Source organism: Ranitomeya imitator, chromosome 3 (assembly GCF_032444005.1).
Source record: "Ranitomeya imitator isolate aRanImi1 chromosome 3, aRanImi1.pri, whole genome shotgun sequence".
NCBI classification, from domain to species: Eukaryota; Metazoa; Chordata; class Amphibia; order Anura; family Dendrobatidae; genus Ranitomeya; species Ranitomeya imitator.
The window spans coordinates 687,960,397-687,985,296 of record NC_091284.1 but is presented as its reverse complement, the minus strand read 5'-3'; the positions used below and the strand labels follow the sequence as shown (position 1 = coordinate 687,985,296).

Here is a 24,900-nt window from a genome sequence, read left to right as displayed (position 1 = left end):
GGAGTAGGAGAAGGAGGTAACATGGACAGAGAAACATCAAGCTCTCCTCAGTGGTGGAAGGACATGCATCAAAACCCTTTCTGCCTCAAGCCCAGCTGCCACTACATTTACCCAGTGGGCAGTAAGGGAGATACAGTTGAAACCAGACGTTTACATACATTATATAAAAAGACACATATGTATGTTTTTCTCAATATCTGACATGAAATCAGAATAAACCTTTCCCGTTTTAGGTCAATTAGGATTACCATAATTATTAATATTTGCCAAATGCCAGGATAAAGTATAACCAGCAAATGCAGGCATAAACAAGTTTTTACAGACATGACATTTTAGGAGAAGATTCTTCCCAGTAATATTCTTACTATTTCTGGTTTTGTCTTTCTGCTTACCAGTTTTGCACACACAAGTATGTTAGTGCTTGTTTTGGTCTTTCTAAGTCGATTGCATTGTAAAGATGACTTGATTTGTTTCAATTAATCAAAAAGCCCTTACATGCCAATCATACAGGACTTATGGACTTACACATTAGTCACACTCTTGGCACTTTGAGACCTCTGTTTCTGCCTCCTCCCACCTTATCTGTTCAGTTCAGTGTATTTAAACTCCAAGCTTTTTTTTTCCTCTCCAGAAGCCAACTAACTCCAGAGAGAAATGCCACATCACCAACGGGCTCAACCAGTACATAGCAGTACATAGCAAGTTCCAATAACACCAAATTAAGGTAGGAAGAAACTAAGGTCCAACAGATTCTAAATCTGAAATAATTATAATGGTCCCTTGTTATTGCAGAAATTAAGGAATATTGGAAGAATTTTTGCAGTGTCACAATACTTGGCTGTGTTCTATCTCTGGGTCTATGTTGTATACTTGTGTGGTTTTTATTGCAAATGAGAAATTCTCTAGTGCTGGGAATAGGGGTGGATTAAGGGTAGCCAGGGCCCCGGGTTGTTCAGACACTGTGGGCCCCCCGGTCATGTGATGGGGTCATGTGATGGGATCATGTGACGGAGTCATCATATACCAGAACCAGATTATTCCAGAAAAATAATTGCTGTGTGAAACTATAACCTGTCAAATATCCATTGATCTAGTCAATTTACCCTTCAGTTAGGAGGAAAAAAAAACAAAAAAAACCCACAATACTATCAACGTAAGTGCCAGTATTCACAAGAGATCTGTACTTAGTATGCAGTGTCTGTGTAGAGTTAATACAATGATCACCGGTGACATTGTACAGAGGACCGCTGTATATAGTATACAGTGTATAGTGTCAGTGTATAGGTTACACTGACTCAACAGTGACATCTCTAGGTGAAGTCCTTCATCTTTCATCCAGTACAGACCGCCATCACTTCATCCAGCCAGGACTCGTCGCTGCAGGAAATAACACATTTATCTCGAGCTCCGCTTGCAGAACACATTACTTAATTTTTTCCCAACTTCTACATTACACCACATGAAGAAAAAGAGGCAACATAGTGTCACTCTACACAGTAAGGCTGGTTTCACATTTGCGTTTTGTGATGCTGCGTTCGTACCGCATATAAACGCTGCTTGGTCTTGCCGCGGAAATGCAACATGTAGTTATTTCTAGAGGCGTTTATTTGCCGCCAGGAAACGCATGCGTTCGATTACACACGGTTTGCGTAAAAAAAAGCATTGCTGTCTATGTAAACACATGCGTTTTTAAGCACATGCGTTCGGTTGCGTTTTTTAACGCATGCGTTTCAATAGAGAAAAACAAATCTAGACACTGATAAGCCACCCCCCACCATCAAGGTGATAAAGGGATCCAATCCCTAACCCTAAGCCACCATCAAGGTGATAAAGGGATCCAATCCCTAACCCTAACCCTAGCCATAACCCTAACTCTAACCCTAGTGATCCAATCCCTAACCCTAGCCCTAACCCTAACCCTAACCCTAGCCCTAACCCTAACCCTAGGGATCCAATCCCTAACCCTAACCGTAACCCTAGCCGTAACCCTAGTGATCCAATCCCTAACCCTAACCCTAAACCTTACCCTAGCCCTAACCCTAACCCTAGGGATCCAATCCCAAACCCTAACGCTAACCCTAACCCTAGCCCTAACCCTAACCCTAGGGATCCAATCCCAAACCCTAACCCTATCCCTAGCCCTAACCCTAGGGATCCAATCCCTAACCCTAACCCTAACCCTAGCCCTAACCCTAACCCTAGGGATCCAATCCCTAACCCTAGCCCTAACCCTAATGGGAAAATGGAAATAAATACATTTTTTAAATTTTTCCCTAACTAAGGAGTTGATGAAGGGGGTTTGATTTCTATTTATAAGGGGTTTTTTCTAGTGGATTTTTATGATTGGCAGCTGTCACACACTGAAAGACGCTTTTTATTCCAAAAAATATTTTTTGCGTTACCACATTTTGAGAGCTACAATTTTACCATATTTTGGTCCACAGAGTCATGTGAAGTCTTGTTTTTTGCGGGATGAGTTGACATTTTTATTGGTAACATTTTCGGGCGTTACATTTCTGATTGTTTTTTATTACGATTTTTGTGAAGCAGAATGAACAAAAACCAGCTTGTGAAATTTCTCATCATGCGTACCAAAAGCGCAAGTGCAGGACGCACTTGTAAATGCGGCATTTTTTTAGCGGCATGCGTCAACGCATGCGTCTAAAAAACGCAGCGTTTGTACGCGTTTACATGCGTTTTTTCCACCACTTGCGGATGCGTTTAAAACGCTGCAGATTTTAACGCAAATGTGAAAACAGTCTAACAGGACCGCCCCCCCCATTTAAAAGTGTCCTCAAAAAATAAAATAAATACATCACTGCAGTAATAATATCCCTTAATTAGCGCCTATGGTAATAATAACTCCAGCCATAAGTTCTCCCATCCTGCCTTCATGAGTATCCATTCTGCCCCATATGATCTCCCCATCCTGTCCCATCAGTCTCCATCGTATCCATCCTGCCCCATGATCCTGCACGATCTGTCTCCAATCCTGCCCCATGTCTTTCATTCTGCCCCATGTCTCCAATCATGCCCCGTATCTACATTCTGCTCATGTCTCCAATCCTGCCCCATCTGTCTCCAGTCCTGCCCACAGTGTGTCCAGCATCTCTGCCCCCAGTGTCCAGCATCTCTGCCACCAGTGTCCAGCATCTCTGCCCCAATGTGTACAGCATCTCTTCCTCCAGTGTCCAGCACCTCTGCCCCAGTGTCCTGCATCTCTGCCCCCAGTGTCCAGCCTCTCTGCCCCCAGTGTCCAGCATCTCTGCCCCCATTGTCCAGCATCTCTGCCCACAATGTGAACAGCATCCTACCCCCAGTGTGTCCAGCATCCTGCCCCAAGTGTGTCCAGCATATTGCCCCAGTGAGTCCAGCAATGTGCCCCAGTGTCTCCAGCATATTGCCCCCAGTGTGTCCAGCAATGTGCCCCAGTGTCTCCAGCATATTGCCCCCCGTGTGTCCAGCAATGTGCCCCAGGGTCTCCAGCATATTGCCCCCAGTGTGTCCAGCAATCTGCCCCAGTGTCTCCAGCATATTGCCCCAGTGTGTCCAGCATCTTGCCCCAAGTGTGTCCAGCATCCTGCCCCCAGTGTGTCAAGCATTCTTCCCCCAGTGTGTCCAGCATATTGCCCCCAGTGTGTCCAGCATCCTGCCCCCAGTTGTCCAGCATCCTGCACCGTGTATCCAGCATCTTGCCCCCAGTGTGTCCAGCATATTGCCCCCAGTGTGTCCAGCATCCTGCCCCCATTGTGTCCAGCATCCTGCACCGTGTGTCCAGCATCCTGCCCCCCGTGTGTCTAGCATCCTGCCCACAGTATGTCCAGCATTCTGCCCCAAGTGTGTCCAGCATATTGCCCCCAGTGTGTCCAGCATATTGCCCCCAAGAGTGGAGACCGGGGTACCCAGCACCGGACCAATGGGGTCTATCTCTTGAGGGAGATGTCACGGGTGGCTTGACCCGGTGCTGTGGCCTCAGACAATGCACAGTGTAAGGGGTATCAGTAGGGAACAGGCACTTACTTGATCAGCAGCAGGTTCTCTCAGCGGTGATGATCCTGATCCTGGATAGATAGCTATTGTCCAAATGAAAGTCTGAGGCACTGAAACCAGTTTACTTCAACATAAAGGGATTTACAACCAGTCCTGTCACCGGAGTCTGTATGGGAACTCTGAGTTACTTTGACCCTGCCGGGGTCTTCGCCTCTTCTTTCTGTGTGGCCCTGCTGCTGTATGTGAACTGGCTGCCGGCCCAATCTGTCCCCTCCGGGTCCTGGTTCGACGGGCAACCCGAGTCCTTTTATCGGCTTACCCCCTCCAGGAGTACCGCTGAACTCTGTGTCTGTTGCTGCGTCCGGCCCTAGTGAAGCTGATATCACCTCACGTTTTTCCGGTTGCTGTATTATATATAATGAATACAGCCACGGATCCGGTATCCGTCTTTGCGCCTGTTCTGGGTAGTGATTAATGCTACCCGGTTCTCACAATGTCCTTTTTCTCTGTCCCTTTTCTCCTCAGGCCGGTGATTTGGGCCTGGAAACCGTCATAGGGCTGTTAGAAATTCAGCTGTATGACCTCTCATTTTCAGCTCCTTAGCCCAACTGCCAGTTCTTCTCTCAGACCAGAATGGATCAAGGGGAGTCTCTGGAGCTCCCCCTTCTGGCCGGAGGTGGTAGTGCAGTCTTGCTATTTTAGTATTTGTATTTAGTGTCAGTAACTGTTTTTGTGGCAAATACCCCTAGGGGTGCCACATTATTGCTCCCAGTGTCTCCAGCATATTGCCCCCAGTGTGTCCAGCAATGTGCCCCAGTGTCTCCAGCATATTGCCCCAGTGTGTCCAGCAATCTGCCCCAGTATGTCCAGCATATTGCCCCCAGTGTGTCCAGCATTCTGCCCAGTGTGTCCAGCATCCTGCCCCCAGTGTGTCCAGCATCCTGCCCCCAGTGTGTCCAGCATTCTGCCCCAGTGTGTCCAGCATATTGCCCCCAGTGTCTCCAGCATATTGCCCCCAGTGTCTCCAGCATTCTGCCCCAGTGTATCCAGCATATTGCCCCCAGTTTGTCCAGCATCGTGCCCCCAGTGTGTCCAGCATCCTGCCCCCAGTGTGTCCAGTATCCTGCTCCCAGTGTGTCCAGCATATTGCCCCCAGTGTGTCCAGCATATTGCATCCCAGTCTGTCTAGCATATTGCCCTTAGTGTCTCCAGCATATTGCCCCAGCGTGTCCAGCATTCTGCCCTAGTGTGTCCAGCATATTGCCCCAGTGTGTCCAGCATCCTGCCCCACTGTGTCCAGCATATTGCCCCCAGTGTGTCCAGCATATTGCCCCCAGTGTGTCCAGCAATCTGCCCCAGTGTCTCCAGCATATTGCCCCCAGTGTGTCCAGCAATATGCCCCAATGTGTCCAGCGTTCTGCCCCAGTGTGTCCAGCATATTGCCCCCAGTGTGTCCAGCATCCTGCCCCCAGTGTGTCCAGCATCCTGCCCCCAGTGTGTCCAGAATTCTGCCCCCAGTTTGTCCAGCATATTGCCCGTTTCTCCAGCATATTGCCCACAGTGTCTCCAGCATATTGCCTCAGTGTGTCCAGCATTCTGCCCCAGAGTGTCCAACATATTGCACCCAGTGTGTCCAGCATCCTGCCCCCAGTGTGTCCAGCATCCTGCCCCCAGTGTGTCCAGCATCCTGCCCCCAGTGTGTCCAGCATCCTGCCCCCAGTGTGTCCAGCATCCTGCCCCCAGTGTGTCCAGCATCCTGCCCCCAGTGTGTCCAGCATATTGCCCCCAGTGTGTCCAGTAGATATTGCCCCCCAGCGTTTCCAGCATATTGCCCCCTGTGTGTCCAGCATATTGCCCCCAGTGTCTCCAGCATATTGCTCCCAGTGTCTCCAGCATCCTGCCCCCAGTATGTCCAGTGCCCGCACATCAATAGCATTAAACTGCTGCAGTGCCGGTAGGGGCCCGGTGAGCAGATGAGATGGGGCCCGATGCGGGCCCCCTCTGCCCACCGGGCCCATACGCCAGTCAGGGCAGTAATGTCCTGATGGTGGTGGTCAATCTGAGCAGTACACCAGGGCCCCCCCACACCACTGGGCCCTGGGCTACCGCCCAGATTGACCTCATTATAATCCGCCACGGGTTGGGAAGAGTTTTATGCACCATATGGTGCACTGAGTTTCTGGCTCTTACAATAGATGCAATTGCACCCCTCGTAGAATAACAGTATCACAGCCAGGGTGGGGTGTGTGCAAATCCCATCGCTGCCACCAGTTGTCAAGGATAACAGCCGATGGGGTCATGCAGATACTACCACTGTTACCAGTTTGTCACAGATAACACTGGAGAGATCACCCAGATCTCACTGATGCTGCTAGTTTGTCAATTGAACGCAACTCCGCTGCCACTAATTGATTGACGAGTGATGGACGAGGCCACAGCTGCTTCCACATTTAGGCTGGTTATTGGGAAATTCACAGTGAACATATGGTATGTTTATGCATTTTGTTTTGTTGCTGTGCAACCTGTGGAAAGCTAAAAAAACTGCTCCTATTTGGACCCAAACTGCATTTCCTGTGTAAATGCTACCTTTTGCCTACCAGAGAGAGTGAATCCCTACACTGTTTTCATTATAGTTGAATTGCTTGACCTTGTTTCCATATCAAAGATATAGCTTTTTGGCCACAATTTTACCCTGAAAACCACATCCGCCCAGGCTTCTGCAAACAGTTGATGGGTGTAGCTGGTTCCCACTGGTTGCTTTCTGTTCTGAACTGATTGCACTGTTGGACATCTTCCAATTTAGAAGAAAGTAAACATGATGTGTCTTTTACCCGCTGCACTAAAGGTACCTTCACACTCAGCGACGCTGCAGCGATACCGACAACGATGCCGATTGCTGCAGCGTCGCTGTTTGGTCGCTGGAGAGCTGTCACACAGACAGCTCTCCAGCGACTAACGATCCCGAGGTCCCCGGTAACCAGGGTAAACATCGGGTTACTAAGTGCAGGGCCGCGTTTAGTAACCCGATGTTTACCATGGTTACAAGCGTAAACGTTAAAAAAACAAACACTACATACTTACCTTCAGCTGTCTGTCCTCCGGCGCTCTGCTTTCCTCTGCACTGTCAGCGCCGGTCAGCCGGAAGGCAGAGCGGTGACGTCACCGCTGTGCTTTCCGGCTGGCCGGCGCTGACACAGGATGCAGGAGGAGTGCAGAGAAGCAGAGCGCCGGGGGACAGACAGCTGAAGGTAAGTATGTAGTGTTTGTTTTTTTAACATTTACGCTGGTAACCAGGGTAAACATCGGGTTACTAAGCGCGGCCCTGCGCTTAGTAACCCGATGTTTACCCTGGTTACCAGTGAAGACATCGCTGGATCGGCATCACACATGCCGATCCAGCGATGTCAGCGGGAGATCCAGCGACGAAATAAAGTTCTGGACTTTCTTCAGCGACCAACGATCTCCCAGCAGGGGCCTGATCGTTGGTCGCTGTCACACATAACGATTTCCTTAACAATATCGTTGCTACGTCACAAAAAGCAACGATATCGTTAACGATATCGTTATGTGTGAAGGTACCTTAAGTCTTCTTGGTCAACCAATGTGTCAAAGAGCATCAATGTTTTCCATTTCTTGCATAAACGAATCTCAGACTTTGCATCTTTTTTCCTGAGGAGATTGCCAATGGTAATTACCTGGTCACTGCAGGAAAACCATACACCAATGGAGATATAAATGTTAGTTTCTCTACAGTATAAAATAGGATGTCCGCATAGGGTGTTGTGATGTAGTGACGTCATTGAGCCTGACTTCAGTTATGGGAGGGGGCTGGGTGGGGATATATTGTTTTTTAGGCCATTATTTGTGTGACGCCCAGGAGACCGGGGTACCCAGCACCGGACCAATGGGGTCTGTCTCTTGAGGGGTATGTCACGGGTGGCTTGACCCGGTGCTGTGGCCTCAGGCAATGCACAGTGTAAGGGTATCGTGAGGGAACAGGCACTTACTTGATCAGCAGCAGGTTCTCCCAGCGGTGATGATCCCGATCCTGGATAGATGGCTATTGTCCAAATGAAAGACTGAGGCACTGAAACGTTTAACCAGTTTACTTTAACATAAAAGGATTTACAACCAGTCCTGTCACCGGAGTCTGTATGGGAACTCTGAGTTACTTTGATCCTGCCGGGGTCTTCGCCTCTTATTGTACGCAGTTTCTGTGTGGCCCTGCTGCTGTATGTGAACTGGCTGCCGGCCCAATCTGTCCCCTCCGGGTCCTGGTTCGACGGGCAACCCGAGTCCTTTTATCGGCTTACCCCCTCCGGGAGTACCGCTGAACTCTGTATCTGTTGCTGCGTCCGGCCCTAGTGAAGCTGATATCACCTCACGTTTTCCGGTTGCTGTATTATATATAATGAATACAGCCACGGATCCGGTATCCGTCTCTGCGCCTGTTCTGGGTAGTGGTTAATGCTACCCGGTTCTCACAATGTCCTTTTTCTCTGTCCCTCTTCTCCTCAGGCCGGTGATTTAGGCCTGGTAACAGTCACAGGGCTGTTAGAAATTCAGCTGTATGACCTCTCACTTTCAGCTCCTTAGCCCAACTGCCATTTCTTCTCTCAGACCAGAATGGATCAAGGGGAGTCTCTGGAGCTCCCCCTTCTGGCCGGAGGTGGTAGTGCAGTCTTGCTATTTTAGTATTTGTATTTACTGTCAGTAACTATTTTTGTGGCAAATACCCCTAGGGGAGCCACATTTGTTTTTGGGGAACACTGAGAGACAAAGTGTTATATATATATATATATATATATATATATATACGTATATATATATATATATATATATATATATATATATATATGGCTCCTAGGGTCACATTTAAGAGGTATCATATAGTAACCGAATTTAAAAAGATTCAATCTTTATTACCAATTTGCAATAACTACCATTCAGTGATCCGTACACACCACAAAAAAACACACCGTGAAAAAACAACACATCCTTGGAGTATACTAGAATCCCAAGTGTGTATCTATGCTTGTTCCTTCCTAATGGCAGAGGTTGGCACCCTAAGGGGATAACGTTGTGGCACCCCCGCTCAGCGATGCTACCCCTAGGATTCCCTAGATGCACCATATCGCCAAATTTGTGTCCCCATGAACACTAAAGGAACCACTATAATTAAACATAGATCACACCTGACGATAAGCAGACCCTGGAACCCAAACATTCAAGTGCACATGGCACTGGTGGTTTTTATAGGTACAGATATAAAGTAGTCCTCACACATCAGTCCCTAAATTTGATCCCACCTGAGAGCAAAGAGGCTTATTTGTAGTCCAACGCCCCAAACTACAATGTAGTTTGAGGCATTGGGGCATATCAAAGACATATAGTGATAGCAACACATAGAGCTGCCTTATAAAATGTGGATCAATTGTGACTGACACCCCTAAAGCAGCTGAGTATTAAGATCAGGATGTCAAGGTACTCATCTGAAAAATATGCCACCCGCCTTCCATTGCCTCAATGCGTTTTGCCTTCACGGCTCATCAGGAGGCCCGATACCAGATGGTGTGCCTTGCTATTAAGCAATGTCTAAACTAAGATAGCCAACCTCCATTTTTCAGTGCCTTAAGAAAGTATTCGGCCCCCTGGAACTTTTCAACCTTTTCACACATATCATGCTTCAAACATAAAGATACTAAATGTAAATTTTTGGTGAAGAATCATCAACAAGTGGAACACAATTGTGATGTTGAACAAAATTTATTGGTTATTTTAAATATTTGTGGAAATTCAAAAACTGAAAAGTGGGGCGTGCAATATTATTCGGCCCCTTTAACTTAATACTTTGTTGCGCCACCTTTTGCTGCGATTACAGCTGCAAGTCGCTTGGGGTATGTCTCTATCAGTTTTGTACATCGAGAGACTGAAATTCTTGCCCATTCTTCCTTGGCAAACAGCTTGAGCTCAGTGAGGTTTGATAGAGATAATTTGTGAACAGCAGTTTTCAGCTCTTTCCACAGATTCTCGACCATGGATCCCCATCCTCGTATGCATGGTCTCCTCATCCCTATCCTGGTATGCATTGTCTCCTCATCCCTATCCTGATATGCATGGCCCCTTGATCCCCATCCTTGTATGCATGGCTCCTCATCCCTATTCTGTTGTGCATGGCCCCCTCATCCCTATCCTGGTATGCATGGTCCACTTATCCTTAACCTGGTATGCATGGCCCCCTCATCCCTATACTGGTAGGCATGGCTCTTCATCCCTTTCCTGGTAAGCATGGTCTCCTCATCCCTATCCTGGCATGCATTGTCTCCTCATCCATATCCTGGTATGCATCACCCCCTGATCCCCATCCTTGTATGCTTGGCTCTTCATCCCTATCCTGGTAGGCATGGCTCCTCATCCATATCCTGGTATGCATGGCCCCCTCATCCTTATCCTGGTATGCATGGCCCCCTTATCCCTTTCTTAGTATGTATGGCCCCCTCATTCCTATCCTGGTATGCATGTCCCACTCATCCCTATCCTGGCATGCATGTTTTTTCCTCCCTATCCTTATAGGCATAGCTCCTCATCTCTATCCTGGTATGCATGGACTCCTCATCGCCATCCTTGTATGCATGGCTCCTCATCCCTATCCTGGTAGTCATGGCCCCTCATCCCTATCCCTGTAAGCATGGCACCCTCATCCTTATCCTGGTATGCATGACGCCCATCAGAAAAACATTTTAAAAAAAATCTAACTTCCTGCACTCACTTGCAATACCTTATTCTGATGCCAGCAGCTGATTTCTGCTAGTAAGCAGCGCATGGAAAGGACATCATGCGCTGCTTACAAGCAGAGCACAGCTGCCGGAATATTCAATGCTCTCAACTAGGGTTGAGCGAAACGGGTCGGCCGGAAAGAAGCAGGGTGTGTCCGAGAGTGAGTATATACCTAATAAGAATATACTCACCCTCGGACGTGCCCTGCTTCTTTCCGGCAGCCTTCCTTCCTAAGTATCAGCGCTTGCAGGACCTTGCGGTGACGTCGCGGCTTGTGATTGGTCGCGCGAGCAGTGACATGGGCGGTCGCGCGACCAATCACAAGCCGCGACGTCACCGCAAGGTCCTGAAAGTGCTGATTCGAAGGAAGGAAGGTTCCCGGTTAGTACCAGGGCGCGTCCGAGGGTGAGTATAGCGATATTTTTTATTTTAATTCTTTATTTTACACTTAAATATGGATCACAGGGCCTGAAGGAGAGTTTCCGCTCCTTCAGACCCTGGGAACCATTGGAAACCCAATGCACTGCATTGGGTTTCGGGTTTCGGCCGACACCGACCCCGACTTTTTTATAGGATCGGCCGATTTCACTCGACCCGACTTTTGAAAAAGTCGGGTTTCGTGAAACCCGACCCGATCCTATAAAAGTAAAAGTCGCTCAACCCTACTCTCAACGCTAGGACTATGTGCGTGAAGGGCAATGAGTATTCATTGCTATTTAGCAGCGGGTACAGTAGCAGCAGCTGCTGGCTTCCTGCAGTGGCCAGGCGATGATGTTTACCTGCTCCTTAAAGGAATGAATATTCACTGCACCCAACACCCATGGGAGAGGAGAGAAGCTCCTTAACCACTTCCTGACCTTTGACGCAACGTATGCATCATGAAAACCAGTGCCAATCTGACCTTTGACGCAGCATATGCGTCATAGTGGGATCGTGTTCCTGCAGGTCGGGTGAAAGGGTTAACTAAAATTTCACCCAACCTGCAGGTACAGGAGGAGTTGTACTTGAGTCCGGGGGTGGCTTTGCCCCCCTGAGACTACGATCGCTCTGATTGGCTGTTGAAAGTGAAACAGTCAATCAGAGCAATCGTAATATTTCACTAATGAAACTTGAAATATTACAATCCAGCCAATTGTATCGGCCAATATCATCGGCCATGGCTGGAGACCGTGATCTGCTCCCCGCCACCGACTGACGGCGCCGATCAGACGCTGCCGTCAGTCTTTCCTCCCCTACGTCAAGCCCTCCACTGCCCTCCTCTCCCCTCCTTCTTGTCCTCCGCTCCCCCCGCAGTCTTATCTCACCCCCCGAACTTCCCGAGTCCCAGTGTCCCTACCGGTGTCTGTCCATCTTCTCCCATGGGCGCTGCCATATTCCAAAATTGCAGGCGCATGCGCAGTGCGCCCACTGAATCTGTCGGCTGGCAGATTCATTTATTCATTCATTCACACCCTATCACGGTGATCAAAATAAAAAAAATAGTGAATACCCCCCTACCTTTATCATCCCCCATAGGTAGGGAAAATAATGAAATAAAGAAAATATTTTTACTTTTATTTTTCCACTAGGGTTAGGGTTAGAATTAGGGTTAGGGTTAGAATTAGGTTTAGGGTTAGAATTAAGGTTTGGGTTAGAATTAGGGTTGGAAATAGGGTAAGGGTTAGAATTAGGCTACGTGAACACGGTGCGGATTTGGCTGCGGATCTGCAGTGGATTGGCCGCTGCGGATTCGCAGCAGCTTTCCATCACGTTTACAGTACCATGTAAACCAATGGAAAACTAAATCCACTGTGCCAATGGTGCGGAAAATACAGCGCAGAAAAGCTGTTGTATTTTCTGCAGCATGTCAATTCTTTGTGCGGATACCGCAGCGTTTTACACCTGTTCCTTAATAGGAATCCGCAGGTGAAATCCACACAAAAACATTGGAAATCTGCGATAAATCCGCAGGTAAACCGCAGTGCTTTTTACCTGTGGATTTTTCAAAAATGGTGCGGGAAAATCCACACACATATTCGCAAAGTGGGCACATAGGGTTAGGGTTGGAATTAAAGTTAGGGTTGAGATTAGGGTTGTGGTTGGAATTAGGGTTAGGCTGGGTTGCTGGCGTCCGTTAGATGGACTACGTTACAACGCGGCATAATGCAGTGTAACGCAGTCCGTTAACGCCGACATTGAATCCAACGTTGGACGCATCGCTAGCACACACCCACAATAGGCGTGCACTAGTGATAGGCCGTCATTGAGTGATGGACCCCGAGGCGCAGGCTGCAGCGTTTCCAGGTCCATCACCGCTAGCACAGATAGAGCTAACAGATGCTCTATCTGCGCTAGCGCGCTGCCAAACCGGCACTTGCGTTAACAGCAGTCCATTAACATATGTGTTGAACGGGCTGCTGTTAACGCAATGTGAACCCAGCCTTAGGGTTGGAATTAGGGTTAAGATTAGGGTTAGGGGTGTGTTGGGGTTAGGGTTGGGATTAGGGGTGTGTTGGGGTTAGGGTTGTGGTTAGGGGTGTGTTGGGGTTAGGGTTGTGATTATGGTTATTGTTAGGGTTGGGATTAGGGTAAGGTGTTGTGAATTCTGTTATCGAACTCCCTCCTGTGGTCATGAATGGTACTTCGGCAAGTTCTGTCCATGGACTCCCTCTGGTGGCTGTGAGTGGAGCTGCTGCTTCTGAGGTTCCTTCCACAGGTGACGTAGTTTATTCTTTGGCTGGCTGCTCTATTTAACTCCACTTAGATCGTTACTCCATGCCAGCTGTCAATGTTCTTGTACTGGTTCAGTTCGCTCTTGGATCTTTCTGGTGACCTGTCTACTCCAGCAGAAGCTAAGTCCCTGCTAGTTATTATTTGTTCATTGTTTCCTTGTCCAGCTAGCTATCATGATTTTGCCTTGCTAGCTGAAAGCTCTGGGATGCAGAGTGGCACCTCCACACCGTGAGTCGGTGCGGAGGTCTTTTTGCACACTCTGCGTGTTTTTTTTGTAGTTTTTTGTGCTGACCGCAAAGATACCTTTCCTATCCTCTGTCTGTTTAGTAAGTCTGGCCTCCCTTTGCTGAAACCTGTTTTATTTATGTGTTTGTGACTTTCATCTTAACTCACAGTCAATATATGTGGGGGGCTGCCTTTTCCTTTGGGGAATTTCTCTGAGGCAAGGTAGGCTTTATTTTCTATCTCTAGGGCTAGTTAGCTCTTAGGCTGTGAAGAGGCGTCTAGGCAGCGTTAGGTACGCTCCACGGCTATTCCTAGCTGTGTGATAGGATTAGGGGTTGCGGTCAACAGAGCTCCCACTTCCCAGAGCTTGTCCTGTGTGAGTTTAACCATCAGGTCGTTCCTGGTGCTCTTAACCACCAGGTCCATAACAGTTAGGGGTGTGAGGGGTTTCCACTGTTTAGGCACATCAGGGGGTCTCCAAACGCGACATGGCGCCACCATTGATTCCAGCCAATCTTGCGTTCAAAAAGTCAAATGGTGCTTCCTCCCTTCCAATCCCCGACGTGCGCCCAAACAGTGGTTTACCCAAACATATGGGGCATAAGCGTACTCAGGTAAAATTGCACAACAACTTTGGTGGTCTAATTTCTCCTGTTACCCTTGGGAAAATAAAAAATGGAGGCTGAAAAATTATTTTTGTGGGAAAACATTATTGTTTATTTTCACGGCTCTGCGTTATAAAATTCTGTGAAACCAGGGATTCAAACTTGAGGAGGATAATTTGCATATTCCAGGTGCCTTCTGGGAAAAGCGAAGAGTCTCCCTCAGCTAGAAGATCGTTGGGTACAGCCGGGACCAGCTGCTTGGAAAGCATCACCAAACCAGGGATTCAAACTTGAGGAGGATAATTTGCACATTCCAGGTGCCTTCTGGGAAAAGCGAAGAGTCTCCCTCAGCTAGAAGATCGTTGGGTACAGCCGGGACCAGCTGCTTGGAAAGCATCACCAAACCAGGGATTCAAGCTTGAGGAGGATAATTTGCATATTCCAGGTGCCTTCTGGGAAAAGCGAAGAGTCTCCCTCAGCTAGAAGATCGTTGGGTACAGCCGGGACCAGCTGCTTGGAAAGCATCACCAAACCAGGGATTCAAACTTGAGGAGGATAATTTGCATATTCCAGGTGCCTTCTGGGAAAAGCGAAGAGTCTCCCTCAGCTAGAAGATCGTTGGGTACAGCCGGGACCAGCTGCTTGGAAAGCATCACCAAACCAGGGATTCAAACATGAGGAGGATAATTTGCATATTCCAGGTGCCTTCTGGGAAAAGCGAAGAGTCTCCCTCAGCTAGAAGATCGTTGGGTACAGCCGGGACCAGCTGCTTGGAAAGCATCACCAAACCAGGGATTCAAGCTTGAGGAGGATAATTTGCATATTCCAGGTGCCTTCTGGGAAAAGCGAAGAGTCTCCCTCAGCTAGAAGATCGTTGGGTACAGCCGGGACCAGCTGCTTGGAAAGCATCACCAAACCAGGGATTCAAACTTGAGGAGGATAATTTGCATATTCTAGGTGCCTTCTGGGAAAAGCGAAGAGTCTCCCTCAGCTAGAAGATCGTTGGGTACAGCCGGGACCAGCTGCTTGGAAAGCATCACCAAACCAAATTTTTGCCTGTAGGACATTATTGCATGAAAGCTTGGCTGAGTAGATTACACAAGAAGGAAAACACACAGCAAGTCAGCAGGATCTAGGAGCAACATGGCAGATGTGACAATCTACATGGTGAGCTGCAGCATGTGCTACATATTCACAGATCGACCAGAAGAAGAATCGAATTTCACCTGTCAGAAGTGTAGACTAGTGGCCCTTTTAGAAGAAAAAGTGCGGGGTCTGGAAGAAAGAATAGCAACTTTGAAACTCATCAAAGAGAATGAAGACTTCCTAGACAGAACAGAAGCATCTCTACTGGTCACAGATGGTGAAAAAAGTGTCAGAGAACCTCCAAAAGCAGATGAGTGGAAGCATGTGACCAAAAGAAGCAAGAAGACCATGGAGAAATCACCAACCACACAACTGAAGAACCGATATCAAATCTTTGTAGAGGATGAAGATGGCACACCTAAGGATGAAGCAATACCAGCAAGCAAAAAAGAAAAGGGCACACAGCAACAAGTGACAGCAAAAAGTACTGCCAAGACAGCAAAAAGTACAGCCAAGAAGCGACGAAGAGTGGTGGTGGTGGGAGACTCACTACTGAGAGGCACAGAAGCAGCCATCTGCAGACCGGACATAACTGCAAGAGAAGTATGCTGCCTTCCAGGTGCGATGATCAAGGATGTGACCGATAGGATACCAAAGCTCTTCAGCTCCAAGGACGTCCACCCATTTCATCTGATACATGTTGGCACCAATGACACGGCAAGGAAGGACCTACCGACAATCTGCAAGGACTTTGAAGAGTTGGGGAAGAAAGTAAAGGAACTGGATGAACAGGTAGTTTTTTCTTCTATCCTTCCAGTAGACGGGCATGGCACCAGGAGATGGAACAGGATCCTTGATGCGAACAACTGGCTAAGACGATGGTGCAGACAACAAGGATTCGGATTCCTGTACCACGGTGTGAATTACTTGTACGATGGACTCCTCGCCAGAGACGGACTACACCTCAACAAACCTGGGAAACACACATTCGCCAGAAGACTCGCTACACTCATCAGGAGGGCATTAAACTAAAAGAAGAGGGGACAGGAAGAAAAACATTAGACTCGAACAAAGAAGACCCAGGAAAACATACTCAGAAAGGAGGTAAGAACATTTCTAAAACAAACCACAGCGAGGAGATTGGAACAAAACAAAATCCTCTAAACTGCATGCTCGCAAACGCCAGAAGCCTGACAAACAAGATGGAAGAACTAGAAGCAGAAATATCTACAGGTAACTTTGACATAGTGGGAATAACCGAGACATGGTTAGACGAAAGCTATGACTGGGCAGTTAACTTACAGGGTTACAGTCTGTTTAGAAAGGATCGTAAAAATCGGAGAGGAGGAGGGGTTTGTCTCTATGTAAAGTCTTGTCTAAAGTCCACTTTAAGGGATGATATTAGCGAAGGGAATGAGGATGTCGAGTCCATATGGGTCGAAATTCATGGAGGGAAAAATGGTAACAAAATTCTCATTGGGGTCTGTTACAACCCCCCAAATATAACAGAAACCATGGAAAGGATACTTCTAAAGCAGATAGATGAAGCTGCAACCCATAATGAGGTCCTGGTTATGGGGGACTTTAACTACCCGGATATTAACTGGGAAACAGAAACCTGTGAAACCCATAAAGGCAACAGGTTTCTGCTAATAACCAAGAAAAATTACCTTTCACAATTGGTGCAGAATACAACCAGAGGAGCAGCACTTTTAGACCTAATACTATCTAATAGACCTGACAGAATAACAAATCTGGAGGTGGTTGGGCATCTAGGAAATAGCGACCACAATATTATACAGTTTCACCTGTCTTTCACTAGGGGGACTTGTCAGGGAGTCACAAAAACACTGAACTTTAGGAAGGCAAAGTTTGACCAGCTTAGAGATGCCCTTAATCTGGTAGACTGGGACAATATCCTCAGAATTAAGAATACAGATAATAAATGGAAAATATTTAAGAACATTCTAAATAGGCACTGTAAGCGGTTTATACCTTGTGGGAATAAAAGGACTAGAAATAGGAAAAACCCAATGTGGCTAAACAAAGAAGTAAGACAGGCAATTAACAGTAAAAAGAAAACATTTGCACTACTAAAGCAGGATGGCACCATTGAAGCTCTAAAAAACTAAAGGGAGAAAATACTTTATCTAAAAAACTAATTAAAGCTGCCAAAAAGGAAACAGAGAAGCACATTGCTAAGGAGAGTAAAACTAATCCCAAACTGTTCTTCAACTATATCAATAGTAAAAGAATAAAAACTGAAAATGTAGGCCCCTTAAAAACTAGTGAGGAAAGAATGGTTGTAGATGACGAGGAAAAAGCTAACATATTAAACACCTTCTTCTCCACGGTATTCACGGTGGAAAATGAAATGCTAGGTGAAATCCCAAGAAACAATGAAAACCCTATATTAAGGGTCACCAATCTAACCCAAGAAGAGGTGCGAAACCGGCTAAATAAGATTAAAATAGATAAATCTCCGGGTCCGGATGGCATACACCCACGAGTACTAAGAGAACTAAGTAATGTAATAGATAAACCATTATTTCTTATTTTTAGGGACTCTATAGCGATGGGGTCTGTTCCGCAGGACTGGCGCATAGCAAATGTGGTGCCAATATTCAAAATGGGCTCTAAAAGTGAACCTGGAAATTATAGGCCAGTAAGTCTAACCTCTATTGTTGGTAAAATATTTGAAGGGTTTCTGAGGGATGTTATTCTGGATTATCTCCATGAGAATAACTGTTTAACTCCATATCAGCATGGGTTTATGAGAAATCGCTCCTGTCAAACCAATCTAATCAGTTTTTATGAAGAGGTAAGCAATAGGCTGGACCACGGTGAGTCATTGGACGTGGTATATCTCGATTTTTCCAAAGCGTTTGATACCGTACCGCACAAGAGGTTGGTACACAAAATGAGAATGCTTGGTCTGGGGGAAAATGTGTGTAAATGGGTTAGTAACTGGCTTAGTGATAGAAAGCAGAGGGTTGTTATAAATGTATAGTCTCTAACTGGGTCTCTGTGACCAGTGGGGTACCGCAGGGGTCGGTATTGGGACCTGTTCTCTTCAACATATTCATTAATGATCTGGTAGAAGGTTTACACAGTAAAATATCGATATTTGCAGATGATACAAAACTATGTAAAGCAGTTAATACAAGAGAAGATAGTATTCTGCTACAGATGGATCTGGATAAGTTGGAAACTTGGGCTGAAAGGTGGCAGATGAGGTTTAACAATGATAAATGTAAGGTTATACACATGGGAAGAAGGAATCAATATCACCATTACACACTGAACGGGAAACCACTAGGTAAATCTGACAGGGAGAATTACTTGGGGATCCTAGTTAATGATAAACTTATCTGGAGCAGCCAGTGCCAGGCAGCAGCTGCCAAGGCAAACAGGATCATGGGGTGCATTAAAAGAGGTCTGGATACACATGATGAGAGCATTATACTGCCTCTGTACAAATCCCTAGTTAGACCGCACATGGAGTACTGTGTCCAGTTTTGGGCACCGGTGCTCAGGAAGGATATAATGGAACTAGAGAGAGTACAAAGGAGGGCAACAAAATTAATAAAGGGGATGGGAGAACTACAATACCCAGATAGATTAGCGAAATTAGGATTATTTAGTCTAGAAAAAAGTCGACTGAGGGGCGATCTAATAACCATGTATAAGTATATAAGGGGACAATACAAATATCTCGCTGAGGATCTGTTTATACCAAGGCAGGTGACGGGCACAAGGGGGCATTCTTTGCGTCTGGAGGAGAGAAGGTTTTTCCACCAACATAGAAGAGAATTCTTTACTGTTAGGGCAGTGAGAATCTGGAATTGCTTGCCTGAGGAGGTGGTAATGGCGAACTCAGTCGAGGGGTTCAAGAGAGGCCTGGATGTCTTCCTGGAGCAGAACAATATTGTATCATACAATTATTAGGTTCTGTAGAAGGACGTAGATCTGGGGATTTATTATGATGGAATATAGGCTGAACTGGATGGACAAATGTCTTTTTTCGGCCTTACTAACTATGTTACTATGTTACTTGGGGGTTCAAAGTTCTAATAACACATCTAGATAAGTTCCTTGGGGGTCTAGTTTCCAAAATGGGATCACTTGTGGGGGGTTTCTACTGTTTAGGCACAACAGGGGCTCCTCTGCAAACGTAACATGACGCCCGCAGACAATTCCATCAAAGTCTGAATTCCAAAACGTCACTACTTCCCTTCCAAGCCCCGACGTGTGCCCAAACAGTGGTTCCCCCCACATGTGGGGTATCAACGTACTCAGTTCAAACTGGTCAACAACTTTTGGGGTCCAATTTCTCCTGTTACCCTTGTGAAAATAAAAAATTGCAGGCTAAAAAAAATTTGTGAGGAAAGAAAAATGATTTTTTATTTTCACGGCTCTGTGTTATAAACTCCTGTGAAGCACTTGGGGGGTTCAAAGTGCTCAATACACATCTAGATTAGTTCCTTGGGAGGTCTAGTTTCCAAAATGGGGTCACTTGTGGGGGAGCTCCAATGTTTAGGCACATAGGGGCTCTCCAAATTGGATTGGAGCTAATTTTCCATTCAAAAAGCCAAATGGCGCTCCATCCCTTCCGAGCCTTGCCGTGCGCCCAAACATTCGTCTACCCCCACATATGAGGTATCGCTGTACTCAGAAGAATGTGCCCAACAAATGTTATGATCCATTTTATCCTGTTGCCCATGTGGAAATAAAAAATTGAAGTTAAAAATAGTTTTTGTGAAAAAAAATACTTTTTCATTTTTACGATCAATTTGTGAAGCACCTGGGGGTTTAAAGTGCTCACTATGCATCTAGATAAGTTACTTGGGGGGTCTAGTTTACAAAATGGGATCATTTGTGGGGGAGCTCCAATGTTTAGGCACATAGGGGGTCGCCAAGGGCAACATGTTGTCCGACAAATGATTGGAGCCAATTTTTCATTCAAAAAGTCAAATGGCACTCCTTCCCTTCCGATCCCTGTCGTGCGCCCAAATAGTGGTCCCCTCTGTTAAGGTACCTTCACACTAAGCGACGCTGCAGCGATACCGACAACGATGTCGATCGCTGCAGCGTCGCTGTTTGGTCGCTGGATAGCTGTCACACAGACCGCTCTCCAGCGACCAACGATGACGGTAACCAGGGTAAATATCGGGTTACTAAGCGCAGGGCCGCGCTTAGTAACCCGATGTTTACCATGGTTACCATCGTAAAAGTAAAAAAACAAACACTACATACTTACATTCCGCTGTCTGTCCCCGGCGCTCTGCTTTCCTGCACTGACTGTTAGCGCAGCGGCCGGAAAGCACAGCGGTGACGTCACCACTCTGCTTTCCGGCTGGCCGACGCTGACACAGGATGCAGGAGGAGTGCAGAGAAGCAGAGCGCCGGGGACAGACAGCGGAATGTAAGTATGTAGTGTTTGTTTTTTTTTACTTTTACGATGGTAACCAGGGTAAACATCGGGTTACTAAGCACGGCCTTGCGCTTAGTAACCCGATGTTTACCCTGGTTACCAGAGAAGACATCGCTGAATCGGCGTCACCCATTCACCGATTCTGCGATGTCTGCAGGGAGTCCAGCGACGAAATAAAGTTCTGGACTTTCTGCAGCGACCAATGACATCACAGCAGGATCCTGATCGCTGCTGTGTGTCAAACACAACGATATCGCTAGCCAGGACGCTGCAACGTCACGGATCGCTAGCGATATCATTGTGAAGTTGTTTAGTGTGAAGGTACCTTTAGGTTGGTATGCAAGTCAGACCCTCAGGGATATTGGATGGCTGCCAAATATAAGGATGCTCGAGCAATGATGGACAGAGAGAGACGTAATCTGTTCAGTTGCCATAAAGTTTACTGAACTTGGACAGTCAGTTATATACACTTTTGGGTAGGCATATACATTATGTTTGTGCACAAGTCAGCTGTTTATTACATATGAAATCATCATTAATTCATCAGGGATTTTCCATAAAAGGTAAACTTGCGAGCAGGCACGACCAGTGTTAAGGTTCAATCTGATTAACCTCACCTGTGTCAGCAATTCTAATTGATAATCAATAGTCAGCAGAATGACTTAGCAAAGCTTGGATATGTTCAGACATATTCTGCTGGACTAAGAAATATATATGTGAACTAGCTGAAGAGCCCGGCGTTGCCTGGGCATATTATTAATCTGTGGTTAGTTATAGCACCTCACTTCTCTTATTATCCCATCACGCCTCTCATTTTCCCAATCACATCTTTCATTTTCCCCCTCACATCTCTCATTTTCTCCCTCACACCTCTCATTTTCTCCCTCACTCCTCTCATTCCCCCCTAACACTTGTCATTTCAACCTCACATCTGTCATTTTCTGATCACTCCACTATTTTTCCTGACTCCTCTCATTTTGCACTCACACCTTTTCATTTTCACCTCACACCTCTCATTTTCACCTCATCACCTCAGTATATACATGTTTGTCATCTCCCTTATATATAGTATACATCTGTATGTCATCTCCTGTATATAGTATATACCTGTATGTCATCTCCCCTGTATCTATATATATAATTGTCTCAGGGTTTTTCCGTCTGTCTGTCTTTCTGTCTGTCCTGGAAATCCCACGTCTCTGAGACCGGCACAGCATCGACGTAGAAATCTGTATGTCATCTCCTGTATATAGTATATACCTGTATGTCATCTCCCCTGTATATAGTATATACCTGCTGTGTCATCTCCCCTATATATAGTATATACCTGAATGTCATCTCCTTCCATATATAGTATATACCTGTATGCATCTCCTCCTGTATATAGTATATACCTGTGTGTCATCTCCCCTGTATATAGTATACTAGATCGTGGCCCGATTCTAATGCATCGGGTATTCTAGAATATGCATGTCCCCGTAGTATATGGACAATAATGATTCCAGAATTCACGGCAGACTGTGCCCGTCGCTGATTGGTCAAGGCAACCTTTATGACATCATCGTCGCCATGGCAACCATTATGACATCTATGTCGATACTGTGCCCGTCGCTGAATCAGAAACGTGAGATGTCTACGTCCTTTATGACATCATCGTCGCTGTGCCCGTTGCTGATTGGTCGAGGCCGCCAGGCCTCGACCAATCAGAGACGCGGGATTTCTACGTCGATGCTGTGCCGGTCTCTGATTGGTCGAGGCCTAGCGGCCTCGACCAATCAGAGACGCGGGATTTCCAGGACAGACAGACAGACAGAAAGACAGACAAACAGACAGAAAGACAGACAGACGGAAAAACCCTTAGACAATTATATATATAGATATCTGTGTGTCATCTCCTTCTGTATATAGTATATACCTGTAGGTCATCTGCTCCTGTATATGGTATATACCTGTGTGTCATCTCCTCCTGTATATAGTATATACCTGTATGTCATCTCCTCCTGTATATATATGTACCTGTATGTCATCTCCTCCTCTATATAGTATATACCTGTGTGTCATCTCTCCTGTATACAGTATATATCTGTGTGTCATCTCCCCTGTATATAGTATATACCTGTGTGTCATCTCCTCCTGTATTAGACCTCGTTCACATGTTATTTGCTCAGTATTTTTACCTCAGTATTTGTAAGCTAAATTGGCAGCCTGATAAATCCCCAGCCAACAGGAAGCCCTCCCCCTGGCAGTATATATTAGCTCACACATACACATAATAGTCAGGTCATGTGACTGACAGCTGCCGTATTTCCTATATGGTACATTTGTTGTAGTTTGTCTGCTTATTAATCAGATTTTTATTTTTGAAGGATAATACCAGACTTGTGTGTGTTTTAGGGCGAGTTTCGTTTGTCAAGTTGTGTGTGTTGAGTTGCGTGTGGCGACATGCATGTAGCGACTTTTGTGAGATGAGGTTTGTGTGGCAACATGCGTGTAGCAACTTTTTGTGTGTCGAGTTGCATGTGACAGGTTAGTGTAGCAAGTTGTGTGCAGCAAGTTTTGCGCATGGCGAGTTTTGCGCGTGGCGAGTTTTATGTGTGGTGCCTTTTGAGTATGTGCAAGTTTTGTGTGAGGCAACTTTTGCATGTGTTGCAACTTTTGTGCATGTGGCAATTTTTCCGCGTGTGCAAGTTTTGCGTGTGGCGAGTTTTCCATGAGGTGAGTTTTGCACTTGTGGCGAGTTTTGCAAGAGCCTAGTTTTTGCATGTGGTGAGTTCTGCGCGTGGCGAGTTTTGAGCGGCGACTTTTGTGTTTAGACTTTTATGTGGCGAGGTTGGTGTATTTGTGGTGAAATGTGTGCTGAGGGTAATATGTGTTCAAGCATGTGGTAGTGTGTGGCGCATTTTGTGTGTGTGTTCATATCCCCGTGTGTGGTGAGTATCCCATGTCGGGGCCCGACCTTAGCAACTGTACGGTATATACTCTTTGGCGTCATTGCTCTCATTCTTTAAGTCCCCCTTGTTCACATCTGGCAGCTGTCAATTTGCCTCCTACACTTTTCCTTTTATTTTTTCCCATTATGTAGATAGGGGCAAAATTGTTTGGTGAATTGGAAAGTGCGGGGTTAAAATTTCACCTCACAACATAGCCTATGACGCTCTCGGGGTCCAGACGTGTGACTGTGCAAAATTTTGTGGCTGTAGCTGCGACGGTGCAGATGCCAATCCCGGACATACATACATACATACACACACACATACACACACACATTCAACTTTATATATTAGATTATAGGGATATATCAAGGTGGTCCCTGATTTCCCCATCAGTCCCCCCTTTTGAGAATAGATATGACTCTACCCCTGACCTACAGGTGCTCTCAAAGGCCTAGTGCCAGTGTCGGACTTTCTTGTCAATTCTTCTGCCGAATCCCCCATAGGATGGGGAGATCATATCTTCTTCTCAACTATAGCATTTGTTCATAGTCACATATGGAGTTTCAGCGTACTCAAGACAAATTGTACAACAACTGTTGGGGTCCAGTTTCTCCTTTTACCCATGGGAAAATAAAAAAATTGTTGCTAAAAGATAATTTTTGTGACTACAAGTTAAATGTTCATTTTTTCCTTCCATGTTGCTTCCGCTGCTGTGAAACACCTGAAGGGTTAATAAACTTCTTGAATGTGGTTTTGTGCACCTTGAGGGGTGCATTTTTTAGAATGGTGTTACTTTTGGGTATTTTCAGCCATATAGACCCATCAAAATAACTTCAAATGTGAGGTGGTCCCTAAAAATAATGGTTTTGTAAATTTTGTTGTAAAAATGAGAAATCGCTGGTCAAATTTTAACCCTTATAACTTCCTAGCAAAAAAAATTTTGCTTCCAAAATTGTGCTTATGTAAAGTAGACATATGGGAAATGTTATTTATTAACTATTTTGTGTCACATAACTCTCTGATTTAACAGAATAAAAATTCAAAATTTGAAAATTGCGAAATTTTCAAAATTTTCACCAAGTTTCCATTTTTTTTCACAAATAAACACAAAAATTATTGACCTATATTTACTACTAAC

General features: G+C 46.0%; 1 protein-coding gene and 1 long non-coding RNA gene across 2 annotated transcripts in view; one reads left to right on the top strand and one right to left on the bottom strand.

Moving 5' to 3' along the window:
• The window catches only part of LOC138670823 (uncharacterized), a 285,272-nt gene that overhangs the window by 97,756 nt on the left and 162,616 nt on the right, over nt 1-24,900 (bottom strand). The gene's annotated exons all lie outside the window — the stretch shown is intronic.
• Nucleotides 590-24,900, top strand: part of LOC138670821 (retinol dehydrogenase 7-like) — an 86,006-nt gene continuing 61,695 nt past the window's right edge. The window contains exon 1 of the mRNA XM_069758515.1: nt 590-724. The gene's annotated coding sequence lies outside the window, so the exon portion shown is untranslated. The remainder of the gene's footprint in view (nt 725-24,900) is intronic.